This window comes from Protopterus annectens, chromosome 2.part1 (genome assembly GCF_019279795.1).
Source record: "Protopterus annectens isolate FY-2018-M chromosome 2.part1, PAN1.0, whole genome shotgun sequence".
Lineage (NCBI taxonomy): Eukaryota > Metazoa > Chordata > Ceratodontiformes > Protopteridae > Protopterus > Protopterus annectens.
This window is the reverse complement of record NC_056729.1, coordinates 1,865,026,679-1,865,053,422: the sequence shown is the minus strand read 5'-3', so window position 1 is coordinate 1,865,053,422 and position 26,744 is coordinate 1,865,026,679.

The following is a 26,744-nucleotide window of genomic DNA, read 5'->3' as shown; positions in this document are numbered from 1 at the left end:
ATTGAAGTGATTGAGCTGGAACTCCTACTAAACAGGAACTATCAGATCATACCGTGGTACAGGACCCCCTCTCTGTTCCCAGAAATCCGTGTTCAGTTCCCAGATAAACTGAGTGAACTACAAGCCACTTAATCTACCCAACTATAAGCTGGAATACCTTACGTCAGCTATAGGTTAACCCCAAGAAACTAATTGATTCCAAAATCAAAAACTCACTAGACAAATTTGTCAGGGAACCCAGTAGATGAGAAAATACTATTGACCTTAATATAGCATCGATACCAGCTACCACCAGTGCTCCCTTCTCCAGTTAAATCTCATCACAAAGTGGTAACATTTCCTTTAAAATCTCAAAACCATTGGATGCAAACCACAAAATTCAAAGACTTTAATTTCACAAACAAACCTTCTACAATTGTATTAAGTCACAGAATTCAAGTTTAACTGTAATACCCAAGATAGGGACACAACTACTTACACAAACTCAGCATGTACCTAGATAAATGCATTGACCTGACAGTCCCTACTAGGGCCAAGCAAAGTTGGAAATTTAAAAGTAAGCCAGCATGGTGTTCCACCTGTATAAATTAACAAAATGCATTAAGGAAAAAAAGCTTCTTAAAGTATAGCAAAAAGAAAAACTAGATCAATATTAAAAAGATATAACAGGAACTAAAAAACAATCCGGAATACTAAAACATTCCATCAACTTTGACTATAATCAGAAGCTAACCTGATAATATGTTCAGTTGTTTGAAAAACCTGCCCTAATGGACCCTTTCCTACAGCCTTTCAAACATGAACTTAGCACCTGATGTACAATGCCCAGCTGCTGTGATACCACTTCACAAGGTGGACCCGACACTTACTCAGGAAACTACAGACCCATGAGCCTGACTAGTCTTGTCTGTAAAGCCTTAGACTGTATCATACCTAACGTAATTTATTATGATATCGATAACCTTATATGACTTGATTCCCAGCAGTTCAGGTTTATTAATAGTAGATCCTATGTAACTAAGCTGGTCAACCTCTTTATGGGCAGTGGACATGCTATACCCAAAGGATGCCTCAAACTGGCTATGGCTTTTGACACCATACCACATGCTAACATAAGAAATAAGCTGAATGAGTTACAAATTAACCCCTATGAAGTTAGGTGCATAGCAAAATGGTTCAGGGATAGAACCAAGCAGGACTGTGGCAAGTACATCCTCAGTAAATATGAAGGTGACCACTGGTACTCCTCAGGGCACTGTGCTAGGACCCCTACTACTCGACATCTACTTCAGATATTCAAATTACAGATAGGGATCTCTGGCTAACCATGTCTGTGGATGAATGCTAACTTGGTGCCCTCCTCAAGTCACCCTCTGATAAGTAGAAGCTCCAAATAGAGCTCACTCATATCAACAGCTGCTCAAAAAATGGGTTAAAACTTAAAAATAAGAACTGCAATATCACTGGATTTGGTAAACAGTCCTTTCACCTGTTATATAGTATGGAAAATAGCCCACTTCAAAATGAAAGTGTGGCATGAGATGAGGAAACATGCAGAGATCATTCATTTGGCCATCATGTTGCAACAATTGTTAGGGCATCTTTTGGTTATAGTGTAGTGTAATACATCCCAAGATGCTCATTAGCAAAGCTGGCCCACAGTCTAGAAACCTCGTCTGTAGCTCAGTGCAGCATCTACAATGGCAACCCACTGGCAGCCATACATATAGGTTCATAGGTGTGTACTAGGCTAACTGCCCTAAAGCCTTTACAAGCCTAGCCCATAGGATTACCTGGCATCATGCCACCCAACTTTAGTTCTTAGTGTCTCTGTCGAGTAGAGCCACTGGAGTGATCCGCTGGGTGAATTTTCTATTTCCCATCCACTCATCAAGATTTCTCTTGAAAAGGGCCAGTGAGGTGCTCTGCTTGACATGTATGGGAAGTCTATTCCATAGCATGGGCAGTCTCTGGGTTATGAACCTGTCCCTCCAGCATGTTCTGTTGATTGTGGTAATGAGGTTGAGGTCTCTGGAGCATGTGGTGCAGAGGGATTGGGATTTCTTTAGATGTAGCATTTCTAACAGAGCTGGGTTAGCCATGGCTTTGTAAGTCAAGCAGAGATTGCCTCTAAGTAGGCGATATGAGACAGAGAATAGTTGGAGTTTTTTTGAGTCTGTCCATATAGGACAAGTGTTTAAGGCCTATGATCCTCTTTGTGAGGTACTTTTATGGCCTCTCCAGTTGTTGCAGGTGTCTAGTGAGGTACATGCCAAATGGGGCATTGTACTCAATGACTGGCATAATGAGGGAAGAGTAGAGGGAGACAATGACCTCTTTCTTCCTGGAAGCAAAACCTTTAGTAATGAGATGTGCCACATAGCAGGACTTTCTGAGCACAGGGGCAATGTGGTGGTCAAAAGAGAGGTTGCTATCAACCTGTGTTCCTTCTGTTTTCAGTGGACTACCATCAATGTGGTAATCCAAGGGAACTGGGATTTTCCCAAGGGGGATGATGACACATTTTTTGGCATTGAGCATAAGGCCATGGTTCTGACACCAGTCGTTGATCTCATTGAGGCCTTTCTGTGGGATATCAACATCACATGGGGAGTTAATAATAGCCCCCAACTTGCAGTTGTCTGCGAACTTTGTCAGCCAGTGTCCCTTCGTGTTGGCCTGGACTTCAGAGAAGTAGATACCAAGCAAGAGAGGAGCCAGGACCGAACCCTATGGGACTTCACTTGTGACTGGTCGACAGTCTGACTTGGAGTCAGCTACTTTCACACTGTGGGTTCTATCCAGGGTTGCCAGATGTCCCTATTTCGGCAGGACTGTCCCGAGATCAGCAGCCTGATCCCGAGTCCCGCCCTGCCGGTTTAAATCCAGGCCAGCCTCCGCTTTGTTTGTTTTTCTTTTTTTTTTGATTGGCCTGTATGCTAAACACGGAGCTTCTTGTGTTCCGCATTAAACACGAGAAGCTCCGTGGTTAGCGATTTTTGATTGGCCCATATGCCGGTATACGGGCCAATCAGAAATCGCTAAACATGGAGCCACTTGTGTTGAATGTGGAACTGCAATGCATTAAACACGAGAAGCTCCGTGCTTAGTGCAGAGCTACTGTTCTTTAATGTGAAATTGTTTTTTTTTTTTTTTTTTGGTCTTCACTTGCCGTGGAAGACCTTCTTTTTTTTTTTTTTTTGTCCCTACCTGGGGGGCTGGAAATCTGGCAACCCTGGTTCTATCTGTCTATCTGTGAGCTAGTTTGTAACCCACCTAGTGGTATAGGCGTTGATACCTAGCTTAGTGAGTTTTTCTATGATTCCTGAGTGGGGAATGGTATCAAAAGCCTTGGCCAAATCAAGGTAGGTTATGTGAACCACCATGCCTTCATCCATAGCTCTGGGGACTCACTCAAAGAAGTCAAATAAGTTGAGCAGGCATGATCTACCCTTCACAAAAACAAACTGTGTAGCATCCAGAGTTTGGAGATTCTCTAAATCCTTGTTTATTAGGTCCATAGCCTGAAAGTAGTGAATACTGTTCGTAACTATTATTTAAGGGTTCCCCATGCTCATCAAATACCTACATCAGTTAAGAAGAATTTTCCAGAAAATACTGTGGACCTAGCAAAGAAGTTTGAGAGAACCATAGCCTGAAAGTAGTGAATGTATGTTAACTTTCTTGGTTTAGTGTACTTTACATTGTGTACTCCCTTAAGGACAGCTGACTGACTTTATTGTGATCAAATGCTGCATCATAGATTAGCGGCAGGCATCACCCCCCCCCCCATATATCTGTTACTCTCTTAGTTATACTGCACTCCTTTTCCTCTGTAATCTAGAGTGCACCTTTGCCTCTTCCTTCCCATCCTGCCCACACTCCAGCTGCTTGAATTACACAACACATCTCTGATATACTGACTATTTGGTTTGAATTTAGTCTAAGGTTACTTAAGTGCCACATAACTACCTTCCACTCATATAGGATACATATTGCATTAATAGGCTCTCTTTCACATAACGCTGATAGTCTCCCAAACTCTCCAGTGTCTTGGACTACTGCCTCTAGGTCCTAATCCCTCCCCTTCCATCTGCAGCAATCCTTTACCTCCTGTCCATCTCTCCTGTCCCCTTCCCCTTACATCCTTCCTTCCAAGGAAGTCCATCTCTTCTGTCTTCTCCCTCTTAACATCCTTCCTTCCAAGGGAGTTTACGTAGGGAACCCTGTTGGCGAGGTGCCATTTTCAAACTGTCCTAGCCTCCCCATAGATGCTGCTGCTGCTGTGCTTGCTAGCGTGTTAGTGGTAAGGAATTTGTACTGTTATTTTTTTATTTCTGCACATGTAATAGTATCTGCTGAAGTAAATTCATGTGTAAGGAACTGTAGAATGTTTTTAGAGTTAACTCTGCTTCCTGAGTTAACCCACAGGCAAGTGGAAACCATGAGTGTAACTATACATCGTAGAGGTTTTAGATAACTATGTCACAGCTGTAAATTGTGTCTGTATTGCCTTATCTTTTAGAAACAGTAAATGCAAGCACTTTGTCAACAGTTATTGTCTTTGGGTAGTATACATTGACAGCCTGTTATTGTTTTTATTTTTAATTAGGGGCCTTTTTTATTTTTTCCCTTTTCTTTTTTGAAACGTTTATTTGAAACCCCCGTTTATTTATTTTAAAATTGAAAAAAAATTTCTGTAAAGTTAAAACCTTAAATTGCCTATTAATGGGTTTTTCTTTTTAGAAACGGGTTAAAACCCCAAACATACTAGTTTCTTTAGTTAAAAGATTAAAATTTGTATCCTTTTCCAAAAATGAATTGGATGGGGTTAACTGGCCTCCCTTAAAAACCAAGGCAAAAGCCCTTTTAATTTTTTGAAACCCCCCTTAAAAGGGAACCCCCTCCCCTTTTAAACAACTGGGTGTGTCTAAAAAATAAATTGGGGGAATTAAACCCCAAAATTTCTGGGAAAAACCGGGCCCAAAAATCCCAAAGGTTTTTAAAACATAAACCAAAGATAACAACTGTCACCCCTTTCCCAAAGGGGTAATTACTGGGCCCAAATCCAAAAAGGGGACCAAATGCTTAAAAGAAGATCCCCTTCATTGGGAATAGCTTAAAATTTAAATTTTTTGGAAAATTAAGTTTAAAAAACAAGGGAATTTCTCAAAACCAAATTTTTAAACCCCAAAAATGGATCCTTAAGGCCCCCCCCAGTTTGGGGAAAACCCCTAAAAGTTTTTTCCCCGGAATTGAAACCTGGTTTAAGGGTCCCCAAAAACCCAAAACCCTTTCCCCAAAAGGGTTTTCTACCCCCGCCTTTTTAAAAACTTTAAAAACAAAAGGAGGAAAACCAAAAACCCCCAAAAAACACCTTCCCGGGTTTGTGGCAATCATAAAAAATCCCAAAACCAATTTAGGTTTCAAAAACCAAGGCAAAAAGGGCCCTTTTCAGTTTTGGTAGAAAGCTAAGACCAAATCCAAAATCAGGGAACCCCCCCAGCCTTCCAAACACTGGAGAAGGTTATGAAAATTTTTCTCCCCTCCCTCCCAAAAAAAAGAAATTAACTTCCCAAAATTTGCCCCCAACATTCTCAAGCCCAAACCCCCTCCCAAAGGCCCAAAAATAAACTCAAAAGGGAGGAACCCCCTGTCACTCCCCAAGAGGAAAAGAAAAATTTTAACTTTGCCTTATCAAAACACCCCAAAATGGGGACACAAATGGTCCCCCCCCAAAAGGATCCCTATTTGGTGGGGAAAAAACCCCTAAAATTTCTCAAAAATTTGGAAAATCCCCAAAGGAACCCCAAAAAAAAAAACAGTGGGAAAATTTTTTTAAAAGCCGAACCCTTTAAATTTTTAAACAAAATTACCTTAAGGCCCTTTTGGGAGGGAAACCACAGCCCACCCTTAAACCTTTAAAAGCCTTTTGGGCACCCCAAAACCCCCTTGGGATCATGCAATCCCCTTAAATTTTAAAACCAAGATTTCCCCAAAAGGCAGAAACCCCGGGCTTTGGGGAAACCATTCAAACTTTAAAAAGGGGGGAAACTATCCTGGGAAAACCCCCGGGGCATTTATTTTTAGGGGCAAACAAAAAGGGGATTTCTAAAATTTTAAAACCAAAGGGGCCAATTTGAAAAAGGGGAAAAATTTCAAAAAGGCCCCCAAAAAAGGGAAATTTTCCCAAACCCCTTCTTTAAGCCAAAAAGTTAGAACCCTTTTGGGGGAAAAAAAATCCCAAAATTCCCAAGGGGGTTTTCCAAAATGGGAAAAAATAACCCGGGGGCCCCCAAGGGCATTCCCCATTTGGCAACATTCCAAGGGGGGAAATTTTTTGCCCCCTTTCCCAAAAGGGGAAAAAACTGTCCCCCCAGAGGTAGTCCCTTAAAATCTTTTCCCATCAGGGCCCTTTAAAATAAAAAAACCCCATTTGGGAGACTTCCCAACCCCGCGGTTGAAAAAAAAACCCCCCAAGAGGGAATAAACCCCAAAAATAAGGGTGCTGGAAAAAAAGCCTTTTTCAGGTCGTACCCCAAAGAGGGCTTCCAGCAACCCTGGGCCCCCTCCAAAAGGTGCTTTTTAAACCCGGGAAAAAACCACCCCAAAGCAGAGTTTTTCCCCAAAAGAAAAAAAAAGGGCATTAGGGAAATTTATAAACCCCAAAAAACATTGGGGAACCCTCCCGACAGGTCCTAACCCCAAGGTTTGCAAGGGAGATCCTGGTTTTAACCCCGGGGGCACCCTTTTTGAAACAATCAAACCCCAAAGGGGGAAAATTATAAGGGGGGGGAAAACCCCACAGGCCCACCTTTTGCCCCGGGAAAAGCCTTTGAAAACCAAAAACCCCCCCCTTTTTGGGAAAACATTGACAAGTAAAAAAGTTAAATTTTAACCCATTTTTTCAAAAAGGTTTGGGGTTGCAAAAAATGGGTTAAGGGCGGAAACCCCAAGGGGGAAATTGGGGGGAGCCCTTCCCGCCCCTCCAGTACAAAACTTTTTCCCAAACCTAGTCCTTGGGCCCCCCTTTTCGGAATTTTAAATTTTTCCGAGGGTTTTCAAGCAAAAATTTTGGAAGGGTTGTGGCCCCCGAAAAGTTTTTTCCGATGGAAAATGCAAATTCACCTAATTTAAACTTGCGGCCAAAAACCTTGAAAGGTATAGGAAAAGGGAAAAATTTTTGAAAAAAGCCTGGCCTTTCCCGAGCAAAAATTAATATTTTTTCCCCCCCCCTTTTTTTTAAAAAAAGGGTTTCCCCCCCAAATTTCCACATAGGTTGGAATCCCCCAAAAAAAAATTTGGGAAAAAAGGTTTAGGGAAACCTAGGGGCCCAAAATTGAAAGTTTAAATTTTTTTTTGGAAATTTTTATTGCCCCAAGGGGTTGGGGACCCTTTAATTGGCCCAAAACCCCATCAAGAAATTAACAGGATCAAAATATTGTTCCCTTGTTTTCTCCTTTTCCCTTTTTCCCCATAAATTAAAATGCCCCTTTTGGGTTTCCCTTACCCGACCCCCTCCCGCGTTGAAAACCCCCAAAAGTTCCCCACCAAGGAATTTAAAGGGGCTAAACTTAATCCCAAAACCTTCCCCTTATTGGCCTATTCAGGGGAAAAGGGGGCCTTTCACATAATACTGATAGTCTCGCAATCTCTCCAGTGTCTTGGACTACTGCCTCTACCCCGCTCCGTTTGCTATGCTCACTCTGCTCCCCTACCCTACCCCCATTCCCACCTACCCCGTATCAGTTGCATTTATAGTTAGACATCACACCCACTATCAGTTCCCTCCCACCCAATTAGTTTCACACTACACATATCACTTACAAACCCAACACCCTTCACCACATTCTTACTATCGCTTATTATTAATATATCAAACCCATTTACTTTAAGATACTACTCTTAAACACTCTTCACCAAACATGATGAACTATAAGCAACAGTCCCACTTAATAAAATCACTACTCTACCTATGTACTATCATCACCTTTCTCCTACCTCTCTTCTTATCACACTCCACTACATATCAGTACCCCCCACAATGGCAAACCAAACCTCTATCCACTCCCCTGAAACTTTGTAACTTCCCTATTACACCACTAGACCTAACCTCCTCTAGATCAGTCGTATTCCGACTACAAACTGTATGTCAGAACTAACCCTCACTTCTCATTAAAACATACTAAATTACTACACAAACTAACTAAACTGTATCTTCACTTACTCTACAAACTAATTCACTGTGCTGACATTCACCCTAATCTTGGGCCCACCACAACCAACCACACAGACTCTAATCAGTCAAACCCTTTATATTATAGACCTACCTCTCTCCTCTTCATTAACATAAGTGCCGAGAGAGAAGTATACTTGACAAAATCAGGACCTTCATACCCTTCTAGCTGTATATAAACCAGAAATAGCAGTGCTAACTGGAAACATGGCTTAAACCAGAACACCATAATAATGAGATTACAGCCCTGGCTATAACATATAACAGAGATAGAGTAGAAAAAAAGGGAGGTGGCGTAGCAATATTGTTCCACAATCATCTCACTATTGAACAAATTGATTATAACAGCCAAGAAATCAAAGATGTTTAACTAATCCTTGCCAAATTAAAACTAAACTCAAACAAACATATCTTTATTGCTAAATCCCACCTGGCAATAACACTACTATAATGGAAAACCTGCTAAAATGTATCTCAAACTCCATACCACAAGAAACTGTACTATTAAGTGACTTTAATATTGACTGGCTGTACTGCTCTAGCCACATTCCAACTACCCACATTAACCTCCATAGATTTACCCAAATTATATCCACCCCAACCAGAACAGACAAAACCTCAAAGCTCTAATCCATCTTAGATTGGTTTCAGTTATCTGACCCCACTCTAGCTGTCTACTTGACAGACTAAGTGATCATCAACCAACCTACCTAATTCAGAACAGACCCCATTACATAAGCCAACCCATCCTCAGAGTAATACGTAACAAAAAGACCTTTAAAACAACTAACTTCATCAATTCACTACAAAGCTGTAATTGGACACCCCTAAAACTATTATCTCTAGGTGAAGCTCAATGCCAAGAAATATATAGTTATCCCCTTTGGGAAAAACATGTACCCGTGAATTACCACATAGGTGGCAGTACACTAAACACTGAAAGTGTTATAAGAGACTTAGAGCACAGGTGGACAGTGGTCTCACCTTCGCTAACTACATTGCCCCAACTGTCAGGAAATCCTATGTGGTACACCTCATCACTAAGGGCTTTTCCTCCAGAAAAAAGGAGGTCAATGTCCCACTGTACTCATCCCTCATTAGACCCATTATAGAATACAATGCCCCATTTGGTATGTACCTTTCAGGGCATCTGCAATAACTGGAAAGGCCACAGAAATACCTCATTAAAGAATCACAGGCCTAAAGCAGATGCCGTACACTGACCGCATTAAAAAACTCCAGCTATACTCTGTTGTATATCATCTACTCAGAGGTGATCTCTGCTTAACATACAAGGTCATGTCAAACCCAGAGCTGTTGGACATGCTACACTTAAAGAAATCCCAATCCCTCAGAGCCAAACACTCCAGGGATCTAAAACTTGTCATCACAATGAGCAAAACATGCTGGAGGGATAGGTTCCTGACCCAGAGACTCCCTAGGCTCTGGAATAGACTGCCCATACATGTCAAGCAGAGCGCCTCTTTGGCCCTCTTCAAATGGAACCTTGACAATTGGATGGGAGAAAAGAAATTCACCCCTGGGATCACTTCAGTTGCCCTGCTAGACAGGGGTCCAGGGAAGTAAATAGTGTGGAAAGAAATAGCCAGGGAATTGTTATGGCTAGGCTTGTACAGGCCCTAGGGCCGATAGCCTAGTACCAACCTATGAACCTGTAATTCTTTTCAGCCCAGGTCATGCCCCCACCCCCTCAATAACACTTTCACCATTCACTCCAAAGATAACATTCAAATCACTCCAACTGCACATACTAAACTGTTAGGTGCAGAAATGTACAATAACCTCAAATTTGACGTCCATATAGCACAAACCATTAAGTAAGTTAATAAAAAACTAGGACTTCTCTGTAGGAACAAACATTTTATAACTAAACAAACCAAAGCTGCTACTGAAAGAACTCATCTCTTATCCATCCTTCTCTATGCCTCTCCCATCCTTACTAATCTCTGCCAGAGTGATATGAACAAAATAGAATCTTGTTATAACAAAATAGCCAAGTTCACTACTGTAACCTCATACAAATCCCACCACTGTCTCACCCTTAACCAACTCATTTGGCTCAAGCTACCTCAACTACTTCTGTTTAATCAACTCACAATAGTGCATAACCTCTTCTACCTTCCAAAAAAAAACCCCTGCACTTCAATATATAATTAACCCCCACATCCCTGCCTGAACCTTACAATCTAGTTCTCAGAACCTAATAAGCATTGTCAGACAAACAAATGATGCTGGAAAATCTCTCTCTGCCTGCACTATTCCCAAAATCTGGAACTCACTACCTAGCCAAATAACCTCCACTATACAATTTAAGAAACTTCTGAGAACCCACTTCTCAAACAATTGGCTTTGTTCATGCTACTCCCCAGGTTAATTTGCACCAATACCATGTTCAAGGATTCTACTAAAGGTCCCCTAATTCATTTCACTGTAAAGCTTAATAATCACTGGTTGTTTCTGTAACAAAATATTGAGAGTACTCAGAATTTAGAAAGAAGAAGAAAAACTTTTTTTTGTTCTGTTTATATTTTATATTCTATATAAACCCTACTACTAGAATGCTGTATACTGACTTTACTAAAGGAATTGTTAATCTATACATAACTTATGTTTCTATGGAACCTATATCTCTGTATGATATTCTTGTGTAATTTCCTTATGAAATGCTATTGGAGCTTTTCTCCCTGGGCCTTCGCTGAAAATGGATGTGTGTCCAGTTGGACTTTCCTGGTTCACAAATGTAAAATAAAATAAATAAAATAAAATATGATGATCCATTCCATAGCTTTGCATATCAGACTCGTCAGGCTAATGGGGTGATAGTTCCCGGGGTCTGTAGTCGTTCCTCCCTAGTGGAGTCGGATGACTGTAGCAGTGCGCCATTCGGTAGGGACAAAGCCTGAGGTGGGCTGTGATTGAACAGGGCACACAGATGAGGTGCCAGTTCACTCTGTATTCATGTAGAACACAGCCAGGGATATTGTCAGGTCCCATAGAAGCTGTATTCTTGGCCTTGGACAATGCTGATGTTCATCGTGTTTCACTGTTGTAGTCATTACAATTGGGTTATCCTGCTGGCAGGCTACCCGCAGTCTGCCTGAATTCCAAAGTCTAAGTCCGGCGTCAGTTGCTGTCGCCTCCTCCCTGACGTCAGTGCGCCAGGGGTATAAAAGATGCAGCCGACGCCATTTTCTTCAGTCTTTCTTGCCGAGCGGTGCCCGAAGCAAAAGCAGTTTGCAAGTGCCGGTCGGCCGTCTCCTGAGATTTTCCAGTTAGAATTTCAGATCCGAAGTCTTCATTTAAAGCTAAGTACCCCATTGGGGAAACTTTTTTCTTGCTCCAGACCGATGTCTGAAAAAGTTAATAATTGTATTTCTTGTGGGAAGCAAATACCTCATAAGAACTTCCATTCTTACTGTATTCCTTGCCTAGGCCCTGATCACGACGTTGCTAATTGTCGATTTTGTGTAAGATTTAACCAACGCACTATAAAGCGTCGGTACGATTTTGCATTTCACTATTTTGGCAGAAGAATTAATTACACAATGTCGTCGGATAGCCATCCGACTACTGCAATTCACAAGAAACGCAAAGAAAAAGAAAAGGACAGGCATCCGAGGTCCAAAACTGATGACAAGGCTTCTTCTAAGCCAGTCGCCGGTTCTCAGTGAGGCGCTTTTGCAGCCCCTGACACCCGCTACTTTAGAGCTGCAGACCGTTACTGACTCCCACGTGGAGCCGACTAGCCGCTGGAAACTCAAGGTATTGGAACCTCGGAAACTATTCCCTCAGATGGGTCCAGAGCCGCTCTGCAGGCATCGGCTTCTGAGGGTGTTTTCAGGCCTACACAGTTATATGTTAAAACGACTTCAGCTTCAAAGGCAAAGACTAAAGCACCTCTAAAGACAAAGAAACAAGTACAACAGTCTCATGGACAGGCCTCCATGCCTAAAAAACAGATGCTCAAGATGGCCGAAGACCTAATTTCTTTGATCAGGGGTTCCCATCCCCCTCCTGATAAGAGGCCTAGGCAAGAGACAGATTATGAATCTTCAGATCAGGTTTCCATTTCTTCTGATTCCTCTACTGACCAGCAATACTCTCTTCCTCCCAATGAGGATTCTGATGCTGAAGAATCTATCCCTTCAGCAGCTTCTCCTGAGGATTACTCTTTTGGGGAAACTCTGCATACCATGAGGGAGCATTTCCACTGGGAGAGCCAAGATTATTCAGAATCTAAGAAAAGGCTCAGAGATTTCCTTTTACTACCTTAGCACAGGCCCCTTGCCATTCCACCTGTGTTAGACATTGTAGATGATGTATTCTCAGAGTCCAGTCTGACTCCTGACTCTTTACCTCCAGCTCCTGTTAAGCCAGACAGATACTACAGGGTTCCTGATTCACATAAATTTCTTTTTAAAAACCCTGCTGCTGACCCAGAAACTATCTCTCAGGGTCCCAAAGGGGTCAAGGCTTCCACTGCAAAAAAACATACCCCCTCTGACAGGGATTCTAGGGCACCGGACAGGTGGGGGAAAAAGATTTACACTTCTGCTACCTTGGCTATAAGAGCTTTAAATTGTCAGTTTCATATGCTTAAATATCAACAATATACTATGTCACTGCTTAAACAGAAAATGCTGACAATTTCTGAATGTGCAGAAAACAAAGAAATGCAGGATTTATTGCATGCAGCTGAACAAGTGGGAAAACATACTTTGCAATGTGGTTTTGATTCTCTGGAGGCCTCCTGCAGGGCCGCTGTTACGGGTTCTGTCATTAGGAGGCATGCTTGGTTAAAGGAACAGAATCTGCCTGATCATGTTAAAGCAAAATTATTACATGCTCCATTACAGCATGATACATTGTTTGGTGTTAAAGCAGAAGAGGTTTTGAAGAAAATGGAGGATAAAGCTAAATCTATGCAAACAGTCAAGGATTTCTTACAGGTTCAGCCTCCAAAATTTAGCAGGCACTGGCCTACAAAGAATTTGTCCTTTCCAGTGTCAGACAGGCCACAAAGAGGCAGATACAGACGCCCTAGAGGCAGATCCCAGCCCCAAGGCTCATACAGGTCTAAACAATGGGGTGCTTCTACCTCCAAAAGCGGAGAAGACAAGTCACAGCCATACAGGAAGCAATCCCAATGACTTCCCCCTGCCAGCGCCAAGCACTTACCTTCTGGCAGCTCCTTTAGGGGGAAAACTAGCACTTTTTTCTCAAAACTGGCACCTAATCGCTCAGGACAAATGGGTCTTGAACATAATGTCACAAGGTTACAGGTTCCACTTTCACACCCTGCTAAGGGCAAACAGTATGCCAGACCTGCCAAAAAATCAATGGGCAGAGGCACAAAAGCAAGTTTCATCCCTCATGGACATGAGGGCCATTCAGCAAGTACCACAGCAAGAGCAGAGACAAGGATTTTACTCAAGACTTTTCTTGATGCCCAGAAAGGACAAAGCCTGGAGGCCAATACTGGACCTATCTACTCTAAACACATACCTGGATATTCCAAAATTCAAAATGTTGACTGCAACAGCTTCTGCCCATGCTGGGCAAGAAAGCTTAGCTTGTAACTTTAGACCTAAAAGAGGCATACATGCATGTCCCAATCAGACAATCATGCAGAAGATACCTCAGATTCATAGCTGGCTCAATGCACTACCAATTCTCTGCACTGCCCTTTGGCTTATCTACTGTGCCCAGGGTCATCACAAAATGCCTGGCACCAGTGATTGCTTTTTGCAGACAAAGAGGAATTCAAATATATCCTTACTTGGACAACTGCCTTATTCAAGCAGAGAACAAGGGCATTCTACTACAGCATCTGGCGTTTGTAAAAAGATTACTAACATGCCTAGGGTACACAGTAAACGAAAATAAATCAAAACTAGTACCCTCTCAAGAGATAATATTCCTGGGTGTAAGCTTAAATACAACTGCCCAGATGGCTTATCTCACGCCAGACAAACAGAGGCAACTGACTTCTTATTTCCAAATGTTGGCAACAAAGACCCAGTTATTTGCAAGAAAAATTCTGCAGGCTTTGGGCTTCATGGCATCCTGCATTCTGCTAATTCCATATGCAAGACTGCATACGAGGAAACTGCAGTGGTATCTAAAAAGTGTTTGGACTCAACATTGCCACAGCCTGGAAACAATAATTACCCTCATTCTCTGCCTGCAACAGGAGTTTCGATGGTGGGCAAAAGCCTGTCTCCACAACAAGGGACAGCCATTCACTATTCCCCCAGCCAGGCAGACATTGACAACAGATGCATCAGATTATGCCTGGGGGGCCCACATGGCAGGAAGATGTATTCAGGGTACATGGTCTGCAAGCCAAATGCATCTACATATCAATCAAAAAGAGATGCTAGCTGTTCAGAATGCCCTGACACCCTTCAAGGATCTACTTCATCCAGGACAACTACTGATAAAGATGGACAATACTACAGTCATGTGGTACATAAACAAGTAGGGAGGCACACATTCCTACCCCCTTTGCAGACTAGCCATGACTTTGTGGGACACAGCATTGACTTACCAAGTACATCTGCAAGCACAATTCCTGCCAGGAAAGATAAATACTCTGGCAGATGAACTAAGCAGAAACCTCATGGATCCCCACGAGTGGAAATTGGATCCACAAGTCTTCAACATGATAACAAGGAATTGGGGATGTCCGGACATAGATCTATTTGCCTCCCCTCACAACTGCCAACTACAGAGATTCTGCACAAGGACTTATCACAAGCAAGCATGGAAAGTGGATGCTCTTATCTTTCAGATGGAAAAACTTAACAGTATATGCCTTTCCTCTACTGCCTCTCCTCACCAAGGTACTCCTAAAGGTCAGACAAGAGAAGCCAAAAATGATACTGATTGCCCCAGACTGGCCCCGGCAGCACTGGTACCCAATCCTAAGGAACTTGACTCAATGCCCAGCTTGGATATTGCCTCAAATTCCTCACTTACTGACCCAACAAAACAATCAAATCCTGCACAGCCAACTCAGGACCTTAAATCTGGCAGCATGGCGGATAATGTAGCTTTTCAAAACACACCTCTCTCTAAAGCAGTGATGGATGTTATTTTTGGAGGCCAGGAGGCCCAGTACCAGAAAATCTTATGCAGAAAAGTGGAAGAGATTCTGTGCTTGGAACCAGGCACGAGGAATTGACATGATTGTACCAAATATCCCTCAGATTTTGCTATATTTAACTGAGATGTTGGACAAAGGCCTATCCTTCTCATCAATTAAGATTCATGCCTCTGCCATTTCAGCTCATTACAATACAGAGCCACCTATTTTTTCTCATCCTTTATTAAGGCAGTACCTCAGAGGAGCCAAAAACTTACGGCCTCCAAGGAGATCACCAATACCTGCATGGGACCTCAATTATGTCTTGGAAAATCTCACCATGCCTCCTTATGAGCCAGCCGTTACAGCTGATATAAAATTTTTATCATGGAAAACAGCTCTGCTCCTAGCAATAACCTCTGCAAGACGGGTCTCAGAGCTACAGGCACTCATGGCTGTGGAACCTTTTATCATTTTCTATCCAGATAGGGTTTCTCTAAGGACAAACCCGACATTTATGCCTAAGGTAGTGTCCAGTGTGGCCCTCAACTAAACCATCCATTTGCCTACCTTTTATCCAAACCCACAGAATAAGGATGAGAGACTTCTGCATTCTTTGGACATACACAGACAGCTGCGCTTCTACTTGGACAGAACCAAAGCTTTCAGAAAGATTGAGCAAATGTCCTTCAAGGATGCATCTGCAGTCATAACATATGGGTTGTCCTGCCTCAGGCAGCCCTTCGGTCGGCCGGATTCCAAAGTCTGGGTCTGGCCTCGGCTGATGTCGCACTTTCCCCGACGTCAGAGCTTCTGGGGTATAAAGGCATCAGCCTACGCCATTTTCCTCAGTCTTTCTTGCCGCGCGGTGCCCGAAGCAGAAGCTGTTCGCAAGTGCCGGTCGGTCAGATCCAGAGATTTCAGCTACCGAAGACTTCTAAAAGCTAAGTACCGTTGGGGACTCTTTCTTGCCTCAGCCGATGTCAGACAAAGTAAATAATTGTTTAACTTGTGGGAAACAAATACCTCATAAGGATTTCCATTCTTACTGCCTTCCTTGCTTAGGCCCAGACCACGATGTATCAGCTTGTTTAGCCTGTGCCTTCTTCAACCGACGGACTCTTAGACGCCGGTCGGAGTTTACAGAAGAGTTTTTGGATCCGCTTTTGCATATAAAATGCCGTTGGAGACTCCGACTACACATTTAGCCAAAACGCGCGGAAAAGGACCGACACTGCCCCCGCGTTTCGCTGAAACCACGGTTAGGCCTACACATGTCTCGGTTCGGGCTGAAACCGAGTCCTCGGTTCTTACTTCTGCCGAACATATTCTCCGACAACCGAGGCCAGAGAGGCCCCGGCTGAGTCGGCTACAGAAATCCCTACCGAAGAAGCAAGTGCACAAGAATTGTCCGACACCATTCCATTGGACATTTCTACACCTGCACGTGGGGCAGCTAGGCCCCTGCTTCTATGTCTATTAAGGCCTTCTCCAGGGCTAAAGCAGCTAAAATTTCAAAAGCTTTACCAGCAAAATCTACCTCTCAGAGACCTTCCTCAAGTTCTCAGATTCTCAGCCTTGCTGAGGACCTTATATCTCTGATTAGGGTTCCCAACCTCACCCAGACAGGGCCTCTCAACCTCCTCCTGACAAAAGGCCTAGGACTGAACCCCTGAACCTCTCCTCTGATTACTCCCTCGGATGGATCTGAGTTTATCAGACCATCAGGAAGGGCCATACTCACCTTATGAGGATTCAGATGCAGAAGACTCTATTCCTTCTGCCTCCCTCCAGAAGAATTTTCCTTTGGGGAGACTTTGCACTCAATGAGGGAACACTTTCAAAGGCAGGGTCAGGATTTCTCTGATTCTAGGAAAAGACTATGGACCTTTTTACACTTGCCACAGCATAGGCCTTTAGCCATACCACCTGTGCTAACTGTAGTTGATGATGCATATAATGATGTCAGTTCTGCCCCTGATTCTCTTCCCCCGGCCCCTGCCAAACCTGACAGATATTACAGGGTCCCGGATTCTCACTTCCACTTGTATAAAGCCCATGCAGACCCAGAAACTATTTCTCAGGGCCCAAAGGTGTTGCAGCTGCCACTGCTAAAACCCCTACCCTCTGAAAGAGAGTCAAGAGCATTAGAGATGGGGAAAAAAGGTTTATACATCTGCTACTCTTTCTGCCAGGGCTTTAAACTGTCAATTCCATATGATACAGTACCAGAATATTTGTTAGATCAGCTGAATAAAGCTTTCCTCTCCTGAACCTTTAGACCGTAAGTCCCTTCAGGATTTGGTACACAACTCTCAGCAGGTCAGTAATCATTTCTTAAAATGTGGCTATGATGCACTGGAGGCTTCATTTAGATCAGCTATGACTGGAGCAGTAATTCAAGGCATGCCTGGCTAAAAGAGCAATCCTTGCCAGACCATGTCAAGGCTAAACTCCTAGATGCTCCAATGGAGAAACAAAGTTTATTTGGCTCCCCTGCACAGGAGATTCTAAAGAAAGTGGAAGAAAAAGCAAAATCTGTGCAAACAGTAAAGGATTTTCTGCAGGTCCAACCTCCGAGGTTCAGCAGAAACTGGCCTTCAAAGAATTGGTCCTTTCCAGACACCTCCAGAGCACAGAGGGGCAGGAATAGACGCCCAAGAGGCAGAGGTCAATCAAAGGGTGCCTACAGGGGTCGTCAGTGGCAACCTGCCAACCAGAGGAGTACCGCCACAGCTGCAACTACAACCACTTCCACAGGACAGACACAATGACTTGGCTCTGATTCCGCCTACCAGGGAACAACTGGAAGCACCCTTGGGCGGAAAGTTGGCTTTATTTTCAAAAAACTGGCATTGCATTACAAAAGACAAATGGACATTGCAAACAATAGACAAAGGATACAGGTTTCACTTCCACACTTTACCAAAAAAGAGCGGAATGCCAAACCTTCCACCAAACCAGAAGCCAGAGGCTCTAAGACAAATCAACAATTTACTTCAGATGAAAGCAATAGAAAGGGTACCATCTATGGAACAAGGCCAAGGATTTTACTCCAGACTATTCCTTGTACCAAGAAAAGAAACCCAATGGAGGCCTATTCCCGACTTGTCCGCACTAAACACATATCTCATTGTGCCAAAATTCAAGATGCTGACCCTACAGCAGCTTCTTCCCATGTTGGGCAAGGAGTCTTGGCTGGTGACTCTAGATCTCAAGGAGGCATACCTGCACGTCCCTATACGACCAGATTGCAGAAGACACCTCAGATTTCTTGCAGGATCAGAGCATTATCAATTCTCAGCATTGCCCTTTGGCTTATCTACTGCGCCCAGAGTATTCACGAAATGCCTGGCATCAGTAATTGCACATTGCAGGCTTCAGGGAATTCAAATCTACCCATACCTGGACGACTGCCTAATATAAGCGGACAACAAGACAAAACTAATAAAGGATTTGGCCTATGTCATACACCTGTTACAGGCCTTGGGATACACAGTCAACATGGAAAAACAAAAGCAACTCCCAGTCTACTTCATGGCTTTGACAAGACAAACTCAGCTTACTGCAAGGAAAGTCCTGCAGGCCCTGGGTTAAATGGCATCCTGCATAATCTTGATCCCGCATGCCAGGCTGCATATGAGGAAATTACAATGGTACCTAAGGAATGTATGGTCTCAACACAGGCACAGTCTAGAAACCATGATACCAATCATTCCATGCCTGAAAAAAGAATTCCTGTGGTGGGCTCAGGCCTGCCAGACCAACAGAGGCTTGCCTTTCAACAAACCACAACCAAGGCAGACCATCACCACGGATGCCTCAGACCTAGGATGGGGAGCACACATGGAAGACAAGTGTATCCAAGGCCTATGGTCTCAAGACCAGCTGAATTTGCACATAAATCTAAAGGAGATGCTGGCAGTGAAGCATGCAATCGAGGCATTCAAATCATTCCTCCAGCAAGGACATCTGCTGATAAGGACAGACAATACCACAGTCATGTGGTACATCAACAAACAGGGAGGCACGCATTCCTACCCTCTATGCCGGATGGCAATGGACCTGTGGAACCTAGGCCTGAATCTCAACATCCAACTGCAGGCCAAATTCGTACCAGGAAAAGAGAATTCACTAGCAGACAGCTTAAGCAGAACTACCACGGATGCTCACGAATGGATGCTGCATCCAGACATCTTCAAAATCATAACAAACAAATGGGGAATGCCAGAGATAGACCTGTTCGCCTCCCCACTCAACCACTAACTGAAGAAATTCTGCTCAAGAGTATACCACCCACAGGCCTGGAGGGTGGACTCCCTCTCTTTCAGCTGGAAGGCCCTAACAGTGTATGCCTTTCCACCTCTCCCATTGATGTACAAAGTTCTACTGAAGATCAGGGAGGAACAGCCAAAGGTGATTCTGATAGCTCCAGACTGGCCAAGGCAGCATTGGTATCCGCTACTGAGAAGCATGTCTTGGACAAACTCATGGCCTCTACCCCTATGGCCTTTACTTCTAACGCAGAACAACTACAAGACCCTGCATCCAAACTTGAAAACACTACAGCTAATTGCCTGGAAAATTGCTTAAAACAAAACCAAACTGTTTTATCTCAGAGGGTCAAGGACATTATCCTGGAGGCTCGCAGACCCTCCACAAGAAAAACATACTCAGCTAAATGGAAGAGATTCCTCATTTGGAGTGCATCAAAGGGTACAAATGTCACACTGGCAAACCTAGCACACATCCTAGAATACTTAGCAGAAGTGTTCCACAATGGCCTGTCCTATTCTTCCATTAAGATTCATGCTCCAGCAATTTCAGCAGAGTACAACATGGATCCTCCTATCTTCTCTCACCCTCTCCTCAGACAATTTTTAAGAGGGATCAAAAATGTAAAACCTCCAAGGAAACCCCCTCTGCCTGCATGGGATCTCAATTTTGTGCTGGAAAAATTAACACTACCCCCTTTTGAACAAGCAGCATCAGCAGACTTACATTTCTTATCTTGGAAAACTGCTTTCCTTCTAGCAATCACTTCAGCAAGAAGAGTATCCGAGTTACAGGCACTAATGGCAGTGCAGCCTTTCCTTATTTTTCACCAGGATAGAGTGTCTCTGATAACCAATCCTACTTTCATGCCAAAGGTGGTATCCAGGGTATCCTTGAACCAAGCTATTCATTTGCCTACGTTCTTCCCTAACCCACAGAACAGGGGGAAAAACTATTGCACACCTTGGATGTACACAGACAACTACGCTACTATCTGGACAGAACTAAAACCAGCAGAAAAACTGACCAACTTTTTGTAGCATATGCAACTGGAGTGCAAGGAAAAGCAATTTCCAAACAGACAATTTCAAAATGGATAGGAAATTGCATTCAATTCTGCTACTCTTCTCATGGAAAGACAACTCCTGAAAATATCAGGCCTCACTCCACAAGAGCCACAGCCACCACTACAGCTTTCCTACGAGGAGTGGCTACCAAGGACATTTTAGAAGCTGCTACTTGGAGCTCTGTGCATACATTTGCCAAGCATTACAATCTACCTTTATACTCCAGATCCTGAGCAGGTTTTGCAACTGCAGTTTTACAGGGGATCTTAACTACACCATCATTATCTTAGTACCTCCTCCCCCAGTTTGGCTATGGGATTCTACCCATATGTTATGACTGCAGATGCATCCTTGAAGGACATAGTACAGTTTTGTACCTACCATAAATGTAGATGTCCGATAGGTATGCATCTGCAGTCGGGATTACCCACCCTCCTTCCCCTCTGTGGTATTCCTAGGGTGTTTACCTCTCTTTTAGCTAGCTGAGGGAATCTATTATGGTGTATTTGTTTGTATGTATATATGTATATATATTTTGTTTGCTACTGTTTGGAATTTTCAACATTTATCCAAATTTAGCCTTCCTAGAGGGCACCTGGCATCTGGGGCAAGAAACACTGAGGAAAATGGCGTCGGCTGATGCCTTTATACCCCAGAAGCTCTGATGTCGGGGAAAGTGCGACATCAGCCGAGGCCAGACCCAGACTTTGGAATCCGGCCGACCGAAGGGCTGCCTGAGGCAGGACAACCCATATGTTATGACTGCAGATGCATACCTATCGGACATCTACATTTATGGTAGGTACAGAACTGTACTTTACTGGTGGCATAATGCTGCAGGATCACAAGGAAAGGCTATCTCAAAGCAGACCATTTCAAAGTGGATAGGCCACTGCATTCGTTTCTGCTATTCACAACATGGCAAATCAGTGCCTAAGGGCATTAGGCCACATTCAACCAGAGCTGCAGCCACTTCAGCAGCCTTCCTCAGAGGACTACCAACCAAAGACATTTTAGAGGCTGCAACCTGGAGTTCAGTGCACACTTTTACAAAGCACTATCACTTACCACTCTACTCTAAATCCAGGGCAGGCTTTGCCACTGCAGTTCTGCAGGGCCTCATAGCCACTCCTAATTCTATTTGGTTCCAGACTCCCAACCTTAGCTTTGGGATTCAACCCAATTGTAATGACTGCAACAGTGAAACACGATGAACATAGTACAGTTGTGTACCTACCATAAATGTAGATGTTCGAGTGTATTCACTGTTGCAGTCCAGGTTACCCACCCACCATCCCCCTTATCTTTGCTGGACCTTATCTGTACTTCTCTATTCTATACAACTTATGTGGTGTATTTGCTTGTAGATGAAGGAAATATTTACCTTGGTGCATGCATGCTTTTTTGGCATATTTTTAGCCTACCCTTTTGGGGGCACCTGCCATCTGGGGCAAGAAAAACTGAAGAAAATGGCATCGGCTGCATCTTTTATACCCCTGGCGCATTGACATCAGGGAGGAGGCGACAGCAACCGACGCCGGACCTAGACTTTGGAATTCAGGCCGACTGCGGGTAACCTGCCAGCTGGATAACCCAATTGTAATGACTGCAACAGTGAATACACTCGAACATCTACATTTATGGTAGGTACACAACTGTACTTTCTAACCTGTGCAGCAGTAATACTGGGTGCCTGGCACTCTACTGGTATTGTGATTGGTCCTTTTGGGGTGGAGTAAAGTTGGCACTGAATCCGTCAGACTGTATACTGGCAATATCTGTTGGCTCGATTTAGGAGGTACCATTGTGCAGTAGCTCAGAGCAAGTCTGGGTATTGCTGTGGAGATTCTTTACATAACTATAGACGGCCTTGTAGTTGTCTTTACTATCTGCTGCAGTTGTTTTCATAGCTAGTTTTAAAGGATTTGATGAGGGATCTCAACCTTTTGTTGAGGCTGATAAGGGAGTTTTTCCAGTCTTGGGACTTCACCTTATTCCACATCAGTTTATTCCTTCTGTTGTAGAGTTTTTTTATGACAGGGGACCACCAGATTGGCTTCCTTTTTTTTTTGAGGAGAGCATCTTGGTTCTGTTGGGTATGGTGAGATCCTTGCATTTATGTACATGTTCTTACAGTGCATTGGTGTATGAGTCGACAGTCATGCAACTATTTTCCATTTGCATGGGTGCCATGAAGTTAGCCACCTCAGTTTTTAGGAGCCCAAAGTTAGCCTTGGAGAAGTTTTTTATGGTGGTTATCTTTGTGTGTGGGGGGGTGGGGGTGGATTTCCAAGGTGATCAGTTTGTGGTCAGATCTCACCAGGGAGGAGTTGACTATTGGTGTAGAGCAACGGTCACCCTTGTTAGTAATGACCAAGTCTAGGATGTTGCTACCTCTAGTGAGGGTAAGAATGAGCTGGTCCAGGACATTGGAATTAATGAATTCCAGAAAGCGTTGGGCACTTGTATTGGTACATGAGTAGTTTTCCCACTTAATGGAGGGGTAGTTGAAGTCGCCCAGTATGAGAGTTTTAGGTTGGACCCTAATATTCTCCAGGATGCTTAGGAACATGGAAGTGAGTCTTGGGACATGGTTGTGGACCTATCACAGGCTACAACCTGAATCGCTGTCTTACCCAGTGTTAGCTGCACCTGAAGTATCTGAGATGCATTATGTTGGGCTACCAGTCTGCAGGTGTGCGCATCCTTTACGAATATGGAAACACCACTACCTTTGGAGCTTTGGTCCAAGCTCTGGGGCCAAAACATTTGGAATGAGTTATAGCCTGGTAGTGCAGGGGTACTTCTGCTGCCTTGACCCAGGTCTCTGTTACAACACAAATATCGATGTTCTCCATTTTAAGGAGTGCTTCGAGCAAGTGCATTTTGAGATTTAGACATCTAGCTTTGAGCAGCATGGCCCCCAGATTGCATTTGTTTGTAGCTATTCTGGTGTAGTACACAACTGTACTTTCTAACCTGTGCAGCAGTAATACTGGGTGCCTGGCACTCTACTGGTATTGTGATTGGTCCTTTTGGGATGGAGTAAAGTTGGCACTGAATCCGTCAGACTGTATACTGGCAATATCTGTTGGCTCGATTTAGGAGGTACCATTGTGCAGTAGCTCAGAGCAAGTCTGGGTATTGCTGTGGAGATTCTTTACATAACTATAGACGGCCTTGTAGTTGTCTTTACTATCTGCTGCAGTTGTTTTCATAGCTAGTATTAAAGGATTTGATGAGGGATCTCAACCTTTTGTTGAGGCTGATAAGGGAGTTTTTCCAGTCTTGGGACTTCACCTTATTCCACATCAGTTTATTCCTTCTGTTGTAGAGTTTTTTTATGACAGGGGACCACCAGATTGGCTTCCTTTTTTTTTGAGGAGAGCATCTTGGTTCTGTTGGGTATGGTGAGATCCTTGCATTTGTGTACATGTTCTTACAGTGCATTGGTGTATGAGTCGGCAGTCATGCAACTATTTTCCATTTGCATGGGTGCCATGAAGTTAGCCACCTCAGTTTTTAGGAGCCCAAAGTTAGCTTTGGAGAAGTTTTTTATGGTAGTTACCTTTGTGTGTTGGGGGGTAGGGGTGGATTTCCAAGGTGATCAGTTTGTGGTCAGATCTCACCAGGAAGGAGTTGACTATTGGTGTAGAGCAACGGTCACCCTTGTTAGTAATGACCAAGTCTAGGATGTTGCTACCTCTAGTGAGGGTAAGAATGAGCTGGTCCAGGACATTGGAATTAATGAATTCCAGAAAGCGTTGGGCACTTGTATTGGTACATGAGTAGTTTTCCCACTTAATGGAGGGGTAGTTGAAGTCGCCCAGTATGAGAGTTTTAGGTTGGACCCTAATATTCTCCAGGATGCTTAGGAACATGGAAAGTGAGTCTTGGGACATGGTTGTGGACCTATCACAGGCTACAACCTGAATCGCTGTCTTACCCAGTGTTAGCTGCACCTGAAGTATCTGAGATGCATTATGTTGGGCTACCAGTCTGCAGGTGTGCGCATCCTTTACGAATATGGAAACACCACTACCTTTGGAGCTTTGGTCCAAGCTCTGGGGCCAAAACATTTGGAATGAGTTATAGCCTGGTAGTGCAGGGGTACTTTCTGCTGCCTTGACCCAGGTCTCTGTTACAGCACAAATATCGATGTTCTCCATTTTAAGGAGTGCTTCGAGCAAGTGCATTTTGAGATTTAGACATCTAGCTTTGAGCAGCATGGCCCCCAGATTGCATTTGTTTGTAGCTGTTACGGTGGTAATTTGGTCTTTGAAACACCACCTTAAAAAAGGCACTGTAGGGGTGGCAAGAGCGTTGGCCTGTATCCGGAAGCCCAGGGGTGACAGATACAGGCCATCTCTTGCAAAGCATCGAGGTCCGTCAGTCATGTCATCCCAGGCAGAGAGATATTGGATCCCCTTCGAATGCCACCAGAAACTTAGCCAGTTGTTAAAATCAATCATTTTCTGCTTGTACTGTCGTATTATTCTGGGTGATGATAGGTTGATGCTCAGGGCTAGGGTCATACCTGCCTGGGCTACATAATCTGAGAGCTTCTCCATGTGTCTTTTCATGTAGTCCAGAGAGGTACGTGTTAGGTCATTCACACCCACATGTACAATGACAGAGTCATATTTCTACTTGTTGTTGAGGGACCTGAGTGCATGCATTATGTAGTGGATCCTGGCACCTAACAGGCAGCTGACTGTTACTTTCTCCTTATTCAACCTAGTGAGTGGGACATCAGTGTGCCTCACTATCGAGTCACCTATGACTAGTCTGTTGGGCATGCTGTTTTGCCTTAGGGGCTTTGGTTGAGTGGCACACTGTTTAGGAGAGTTATGTGTCTCATGATTAGTGCTGTGTTGTGGTGGCTGTGCATTTTTGCCTTGGAGGTTTCTGTTGTTTGGGTAGATTTTTGAGAGCGTCAGTGAAGGTGGGTGTGTGCTTTGTGTTTTTATGTGAAGACAGTACTGGTGTGTATTCTGGAAGTCTGTGTTTTCCATGTGGTGTGGTATAACTGTTGACCTTCTCCTCTTGACCAGCTATTCCAGTCTTGGCTGGAGAGTGCGTGGTTTCCAATTTGGATAGGTAAGTGCATCCCTCGCAAGTCTGAGTGTTGGGAGGTAAGAGTGGGTTGTCAGTGTACATGAGGCAGTTGCTACATTGCCTCAGGATGCAAGTTCACCAGGTTAATAGGAGAAAGCACAGGGAACTGACCTTTAGACAAACCTGGAGGATTGGGCATTAATAAGTACTGGGTCTGTTTCCTTGTAGACCGTTTACTGCTGGTAGCACTTTTGTGTGCTACAATAATTGCTAGAAGAAGTCTGGTAGAGTGTTAAACTAGTGAGCTAGTAAAACTGCAGGAGAGGAGAGAACTGGCAGATCTAGATCTAGGAGAAAAACTGAAGAGCAGACTTTGGCACCATTCAGAATCTTACAGACTGTCGTGGATACCGTAAATCTGTATCTGGACTAAACTTGTTACAGGAAAGGCAGGAAAAGAGTAAACATAGGCTTTTAAATCAGAAAGTTGAAAGAGATGGAAAAACTGCTCAAACAGCCAATAAACTGCAATTTCTGGGCCAGAAACCATTCCTCTTGTGGTAGATAGGGTACCTAGTGCTTACCAGTCCCACTGACAAACTAGAAGGCTTCCCTCCGACACAGAGAGGCTTGGGGGCTCAGAAGATTACAAACAGTCCTAGATAGAGCAAATCTGTATCTAGATTAGACTAGTTACAGGAAAGGTGGGAAACAAGCGCTGATGTGGGCTTTTAAACCAGAAAGTTGAAAGACCTTAAAAGTATGCCATTTTGGTTGTAAACTAATTAAACATATACACATAATAGCTTGCCTTAGAATCACTGTTGAGCTCTTCCTTCACCGTATTACACAACACTATGTTTTACTTTAAATTATGCTTCTATAATCTTGCAAAGTTGGTAGAATAACAAGTTTTGCATTAACATGCATTTTAAAGGATATGAAGCTGAAAACTCAAATGACTGCCATTATATAGTGACTTCAATTCCCAAAGATTTTT